Raw genomic sequence first — 8,134 nt, forward strand, 5'->3', positions numbered from 1 at the left:
TTATAAAGTGGAATCACAGTTTACTGAAAAATTGCAATAACCACAACAATATTAATAAAACAGTGTACAAAAGAGAGAATCTTTTACCCCCCAAAGGGTACCACTGAACAAACAAAAACACTTCCCAAAGACCACATCCAGTGTGGTTTTCCAAAACAAAGACAAAATGATGGCTGGCCCTGTGCTAGGCAGCATGGTGTATATGAAAAAACAAAAGCAGAATGTTGAAAGGCTTGCAATTTAACTTTCCCCCTAAGACTGAAAACAATGGAAGAGCAGGGACAAGGCAAAACCTGGTAGGACCCGACAGGTCTCTGAAGCAGGTCAGAGGACCCTCCTCCTGGGCCTGACTTTGCAGGAGCGGGACTGGAGAGCTTGGTGGTTCCAGCAGCAGCTCCAGTGGCTGCTGTCACAGCAGCTGCAGCCTGGGCTCCACATGGCTCAGCTGGGCTCTGCCATGGTGCTGCTTTCTCTCTTTTCTTTTTCTCAGAGCCGCTCACCAGCTCTTGGACTCACTGGCATTGTCTTTGAGCATCAGTCAGAAAAGCCACATCCTCAAGCATAGCAAAAGATGGCCACTCTTCCAGCCCCTGACTTCCCCCTGCTCCAACCCCGTTCTTGCCACGACATGAATGGTATGGAATTATACAGTGCTAGAAATTCTATCCCTTTCCTCTATAACCATAATTAACTCATCACAGTTTGGCATGACTTCTTGACCTATCACCAAACCCAAGAATACACACAGTCATAAGGTCAATGCACACAAGCCACCTTCCCCATCCCATAAATCCAAGGCACATGTGATCCACAATCCAGGCTCAGTCCATCAAACTAATCCTTGGGTTGCATTGCTTGAAACAGTTCTCCTGTTTGTTCAGCAATCTCCTTCATCTTCTGACGTGCCTCTTCCATTGTGGTGGTAGCGTTATGGACAGTGACACAGCATTCTCCATCCGTTAGGTTTAGCATCCCACACACTCCATTCTCTTTCAGCAACAACATATCTATGGCTAATCGGTTCTGCAAAGCCATTTCTGGTGTCTGTGGGGCCTGCACATTCGGTTCCCCGACTGAACGTCCGGTCCAGTTGCTTAACACATGGACTTGCCTAGTTAAGTTCTCCAAGACATACTTGTGCTGTTGGATAACTCCACTGGACACAAAAAATGATTCTAAGTCTAAAGCAACATTTTGTCCCCAGGTGTAATAGTTGGGGACTTGAATCCCCTGAATCCACCCTTTTGCATCTGTTGGATTGTGGATTTCTCTCCGCACTTTGTTGTTACGATAAAGTGTATAATTGAACGTTTTAGATGGACACATGGTAGGAAACCCAATAGTACACTGGAGTCCAGCCATATCATACATGTTCAAGTGGGAATACATTTTCCCATCTGAACATGCCCATACCGTTCCCCGTGGAGCTGGATATTTGGCTTGTGAACACTGATAGAGGTCACCGTGGGGAACTTCCTGTGCTTCACTACTTGAATTCCAGACCTTTCTTTGGTCAGGGCCATGTGTAATGGGAATGCCACAGGATAGCGCTGTCTCCGAATTTTCATAAGACCCATTGCATCGGGTGTCTTGGTTTAGATAGCCGTAGTTGGGATAATCCCAACAGGTACACATGTCCCGGATAAAAGTTCTCAGCTCCGAGATGTACCAGGTTTCTATAGGCTCACCTGCTCCTGTGGTACAATCTAATATACGGGAACAATTCAGAAAGGAGGTCTCTGATTTACTTTGGGTAAGGCTTCTACGGTTCCTCACTTTCCAGCAGATGCTCTCTCCATTAGGTAGTGTGGTTTGGTGGTCCTTACAGTCTGATTTCTCCACTTCCCATTCTACTATTTTCCCTGTGGGGACCCTGGAAGCCCATTGTAGAGTAGATATAGGGTCAAAAATTTGTTTCAGAGACCAGGCCCACTCATAATTTGTTCGGTTAACTTGGTGCGTGGTTCCTGGGTTATCAGGGATTTGTATACACCATCCTGCATCCCAATGTAAATTGTACTCATGTTCAAAAAACCCACCCTCAGCAGGAGAATCCCACCACGGCACCACCGTGCAAGGGATAGAAGTGACATTTTGCACTGTCTCAGAAGGGTTGGTGTCTAATGACCGATAGCATGTCTGATTCCATAAATCACTCCAGGTAGAGTCACGTGGGAGCTGGTAAAAGGCGTTCTTGTATTCTACCCATGTCCCATTGGCATCCCATTGTTGTCCTTCTTTCTGGTCTAGGAACTGGGACTCCACCATTCCCCAGGTAACATTTCCACCTGTTTTTTTAAGATTATCCAGTTCTCTTGTTAATATTTCCGAAAAATTTAACCAAATCATCATAAATCTAAACCCCTCTGATGCAGAGTTGGGGAGGTTAATACATATTCCTTGATTTGTATGATTCCAAATATGCATAAATCCTTGTATCAATTCCCAAGCTAAATTTGGTTCAGTACTCTCATTCTCAGTCGCTTGAGACAAAATCATACACCCGTAACATAAGAGTAAAAACTTTTCCCACACCATTTTTTTTCTAGTAAAAAGGCAAAATAGGCTTAGCAAAATCAAATTTAAAAATACACAAAATGATCCGTCCACTCAACAGTTGATAGCATAGGTCCAGCAGTGGATTTCAGATAATCTGTAAAACACATACATGCATAAAAACAAAACATGATTAAAAGGAGGGAACAATCTACTACCTGGCACACAAGTTAAGTGGCTTTTTTAAGGTCAGGGGTACCAATCCCACCCTTGGCAATTCTGCCAAAAACAGCTGTCCTAGGTAATGGAGGGGATTAACAGGGTCTTTAATTTATTTTGTTCCAGGGAGCAAGGGTGTGGATGAAGACAAAAGGCTGTGAGTTATGGGCACCCACTAACTCCCCAGCAGCTACTGACTCTATATGTACCCCATTTGACATCCTCTTGCCCATTCAGGTTCATGAGGTTTCAGGCTCCTCTTCAAGAGTCCACTGGTGCATTCAACAACCTTATTTGGCTGGGGGTAGTATAGAGTGTGAAAGATCCACCAGATTCCTTCATCCTGTGCCCACTCTTGAAATACCCTTGCAGTAAAGTGACTGCTGTTGGATTGGAGGGATTGAGGCCATGCAAATAATTAAACCACAGCTTCAGTCCCTTTACAGTGCTGTGCCCTGCTGCTCTTGCTACTGCCTCAGCTTGAGTGAGTTCTGACATTACTTCCACCCTGACTTCAGGAAAGGTCCTATATAGTCCACCTGCCAGGTCTCCCAGAGGGCTTTTCTGTGTCCTTAGTGAAGCCCTGTAACCCCTGCACAGGGTGTTATTTCTCTAGCCCTGAACAACACCGGCCATGACAGTGTTGCACAGTTCCCAAGCAACAGGCCACTCTATGTTACCAGCTCCCTCAAAAACATCCTTAAATCCTGAATGGTCTCCCTTGACAAGTAACCGCTCTAGCAGTTCTTTCCATTTTTCTTCTCACTTTACTGCCATATCTGCCACACAGGCCAGTGAATCTACCAGATTATTCAACAGGTGAGCCAGATTATCCCTCTTCTGGTGAGCAGGATTCCATCCCACCAAGAAACACTTCTACTCAATAAGTTTAGGATGTCTTCCCATTTCTCTCACTGCCATACTGGCAACTCAAAAGATTGCCCACTGGTTTTGTTCACAAAATGGGAGCCAATTGGTGCATCCCTTAAAAACAGCATAGGGCTTTGTATAAATAAACACTGGTTCTTTAGTGTCAGCCTCTAACAATCACCTGTGCATGGCTACCAATTCTCCCATCTGAGCACTTTCTTCTCCCCTTGTCACAATTCTGTCCCCTGAGTCAACATGCAGGAACACTGCTCAGTATTTCCCTCTCTTCTGAAGGATCCTTCAGTGAACCACACACTTCTCAGGTGGGGCTCAACTTGAGGGGTAGATTTTATACAAGGGAGGCCACTGGTCCAGTAGACTGCCAGGCAATTCCTGCATTTGGACCACTCTGGGTGTTCTCTCCTCTATCTGAGGCATGTGACAGTGATCATGTAACTGATTATACCACCTTTTTACTGCTTCTCCCTGCACAACCCCCACACCAGATGGGGTTCTGGCCAGGGTGGGTTTCAAGACCTTGAAAGGTCCCACTAGAATAATTGGTTTCTGCCATATGACTTTTTCAGCTCCCTTCTAGTCTAGCTCTAACATTTTTAGAGCTAGACTAGCCACAGAGGCACTTCTACCAAACTGAATAAAGTTCTTTTGCATCTTTAGAATTGTGCAAATAAAACCTGACAGGGCAAGTCAGACCCTCAGGTCTTCATTGCCACACATGCATTGATAATCCATGAATTACAAAGCCCCATTTGATATGCAGTGGACCTGTTGGATGCATTGGTCCTAAAACCTGATATAACCCTGCCTCAAATATTAACAATTTTAAGACTTCTGCATAGACAGAGGTCCAGTCACAGGTGGTCCTCTGGTGTGTTAAATCATGATGAGGATGGGATATGAGAGAGAAAGCCAGTTTTCCCAAAATTACCAGCAGGGCAACGGCATGTTTTAGCTCCTTCTTGTAGCTCCTTCCTGGATTGAAATCCAGGAATTTCAATTTGCTCAAGAAAAGGCAAGGTTTTGGGGTGAACACACTGTTCCTCCCCTCCACCATACTCCCAGAAGCTTTATTTCAGAAGACGAGAGTTGCACCTTTTTTGCTGAAATTTTAAAACCTAAATTTTCAAGGTGAGTAATTATCTCTGTTTGGGCTTGTCCTAGTATTGTGGCACCGGGGATGCCTACCAATACATTACGAATGTATTGATCTTCTTTAACTCCCTCCACAGGCATCACTACAGAGCATGCTATCTTCTCCAGATCCCAGCATTAGGATGCAAGAGACTGTCCACACAAAGCTGGACAATGCACTCCCTGATTCTGTTTGCTTTCCTTCTCACATCTTCCAAGTGAAAAATATCTCTCTTCCTCATATAGACCTCCTCTTCTCATTCTCTTTCACTGGCCCCTTATTGGCAGAAGCTGTGCTATTTCCAACCATCTCCATTCACTGCCCAGGCCAATTTGGGGTTGAAAACAAAGGGTGAGATTTATACAGACTTTTTTACACTGCACACATGACAACTCACCAGGAAGGCAACTACTCCACCTCTTATTTACCAGGCATGAAAATACTGGTGACTCTTGCTCCCCATTTCTGATTCCTAGAGGCTGCAACCAGCAATCCGTTTCTCACAGGCAGCAAGTAAACTGTTTGCAAATATATTTCATGCTAATTTCAGCCACTGATCCTCACTAATACTGCAGACTTGGCACCCTCCCACCCTCAGTATGTTGAAATAGTTTGGGCGTATTTGATTTCTTCCCCTTTTAAAACCTCAACAGGACTCAAACATGATTTATTGAAAAATCAGAAATTTGACTTAAATTTTTAAATTACTGTTATCTGCCATATGGATAGGAAGAACACATGAGAAAATGCAAAGCATGGAAGTAAATCCCTGCCCCAATCTCAGACAAAACCAGAGTTCAACCATTGTGCAGGCACAGCCACTGCCCTGAAACCAAGCTTTCTCTTACACTATTATCATAACTGATTGTAAAATGTGTAGGGAAAAACCTTGTGGGAAAGATGCTCAGATACAAGGGTTACTGCCTGTAGAATTTATGACCTATCCTTGGAATATTTATACTGTTTTGAGGGATCTCATTCTTAACCAAGGCTAGTTAAGTGAGATGCTCTTGGTTCTAAGAGAAAAAAGGGGGACAGGATGTTTTACATTTGTTTATTAGTTTTATGCAAGCTATTGGTGTAAAACCATCCACCAAAGGCCACTTCAGGGCAGGAACCAGGAAGGAGCACCCTGCTATGGTACCTTGCTACTGTTGGGGATGGGACTAACACAAAAGCACCTGGGATCTCACTGCAGCTCTCACTTATGCTGAGAATGCAGAAATGCTCCCTTTCAGCCCACTCCCCTCGCAACTGCACAGCAAAAACTGAAACCTCCAGAGACAGCTTCTTCTCTTTTTTTGTGTACTCCTAGCAAAAGCACACACCTACTTGCTGTTTATTTATGGAGCTTGCTGCCACAACAGGGCTCCCACAGCCAGACTTCACTTGCTTGGACCCTCTTTGATATCCATCAGGAGCAGAACACGCATCCCAAGCCATGCGTTCCCTACCCTGTCATCACAGGCTTCAAAGCCCAAAAGAGGAGGATGCCTGCTTTAACAGGCATAAAACACACACTTGGAAGCAAACCGTGCTGCTAAGCTTTCTGCAAGAAGCCTCCTCCACACAGAGCTCTACATAAACTTGTCCAAGTCTCTCCCTACCAAAACTTAATCAAGAAATACAGCGCATCTTCAAACTGCCTTTGTTTCGCTGGAAAACTGTCAGCACAAGAAGACGGCCAAGCAGCCATTGTTAATGAGGCTGGATGTTCTTCCAGGAATCCTTCCCTCAAAGGCTTTGCTTCAACACACGTGGGACCTGCAGACAGAATGAATGCAGGGAAAACTCTTTGCTTTCTTCTCGGGGCACCTTTTCCCGTGTCCCATGGAAGCCACTGCAACACATCAGCAACACTCCCTGGCTGTCAGGAGTCCTCATTCCTACCCACCAGAGCTCAGAGAAAGCACGCAGGACAACTAACAAACTCCTGAGGATCAACACTAACCTCAGCAGCCTGCAGCCTGGTTACCTCCAGCCTTGCAACTGGCTGCTTACACCATCTGTTTGCCCAGAGAGGCCACCAGCCAGCCAGTGTAAGCAACACACTGAGATACTGTCCTGGAACACAGGCGAGGGATCAAAACTGCAGAAGTCCATGAGCACTTCTACACTGCACAACATGTCAACTGTTATGTGGCCACGCTATCATCTGCTGCTGTACACCCTGTCTGTATTAGAAGTCTCACAGAAGAGTTTCCTCTCATGGTCTGGTCCTGCCTTGGAGAATTTGAAAAGTCCACCAGTTCTGCAGGAAGTTTTAAAGGCATGGTTGAGAGAGATCTCAGACTAAAAGAAAACACAAGAGCACAGAAGGCAATAAAGCCACAGATTGCTTTGAGGGCCAAGATCCACTTCTGAACCAACCAACTTTAGTCCAAGTGTGCGCCTGGGCAGGAAGGTCACTTATGACAGTAAGGGACCCTAAACACCAGTGCCGCACCAGTGTGTCACAGCGAACAGCGTTTACTTTACAGAAAAACGGAGCTCCACAGTGCTCTCCCAAATGCTTTCCAGCAGCAGCGCTTAAGCTCTGAGCTGGCACGCTGGGCCGCTGCTCTGGGCAGCCCGGCCGCCACTCACCTGCGCCGGCACCGCGCCGCTCCGCCGGCACCTCCGCCCGCCCGGCGGCGCTTCCGCCCGGCTGCCGTCACTTCCTGCGGCGCGGCCTGGCCCCGGCGGCCCGCGGGCAGTTCAACTGGATTAATGGAATGTTCGTTTCGGCTTTTGACGCCCTAATCGCGGCCCCGGTTCCCGGCACTGTGCTTACGGCCGCCGCTGCTTCCGCCGGCCCGGGGCTCCTGGAGGGACATCCCGCCGCCGAGCCGGCTGTGGGCTCGGCCTGCGCTTGTGCGGCCCGAGGCACTGCCCGCGTTATCCTGGCTCCGAACGCCGCCGCTGCATCCACAGCGATGTCTGCACACGCACAAACGCGCTCATGTGCCTTGTCCTTATCGGAGGCGTGGCCGAGCCCGAGACCGGAGGTGTTTTGGGAGAGCAGATGCATAAAGCTCTGTGAACATGGTTGTATTTTATTGTTCATGATCCCCAGTGCTTCATTTCTTATGGCAGTGAGTCCTTCCCAGTGAGCCCACCTGCTCCAGCCCAAGCCCCAGTGAGGGTCTGTGCCTGTTCTCATGCTCAGAGATTTCACTTCCCAGGTGAAAAGGGTGAAAGTTGACCAAGCACTAAAATCAATAACCAACATTAAAATCAAAGCTCCTGCAAGTTCCGACAACTCTCTCATAGTTTCTAATAAAGCTTGGCATGTATTACAAACAGTCATGGTTTTTAGCCCTTCAGAAATCTCTGATACTAAAGCAAAATTGCAATCAGGAACAAGTCTTACCATTATAGTCATTGAAAGCACTTATATCTATGGAAACAAAGATA

The 8,134-nt window shown here is 46.5% G+C and overlaps 1 non-coding gene across 1 annotated transcript; it reads right to left on the bottom strand.

The window, feature by feature from the left end:
• Positions 1–7,648, bottom strand: LOC101234163 (endogenous retrovirus group 3 member 1, envelope). Its single transcript, XR_012056326.1, has 2 exons — positions 7,325–7,648; positions 1–2,653 (listed from the first exon to the last, which is right to left on the bottom strand). It is a non-coding gene; the product is annotated as an endogenous retrovirus group 3 member 1, envelope (transcript).
• Between the last annotated feature and the right edge of the window lie 486 nt (positions 7,649–8,134).

This window comes from Taeniopygia guttata, chromosome 5 (assembly GCF_048771995.1).
Source record: "Taeniopygia guttata chromosome 5, bTaeGut7.mat, whole genome shotgun sequence".
In the NCBI taxonomy this organism is placed as follows: domain Eukaryota; kingdom Metazoa; phylum Chordata; class Aves; order Passeriformes; family Estrildidae; genus Taeniopygia; species Taeniopygia guttata.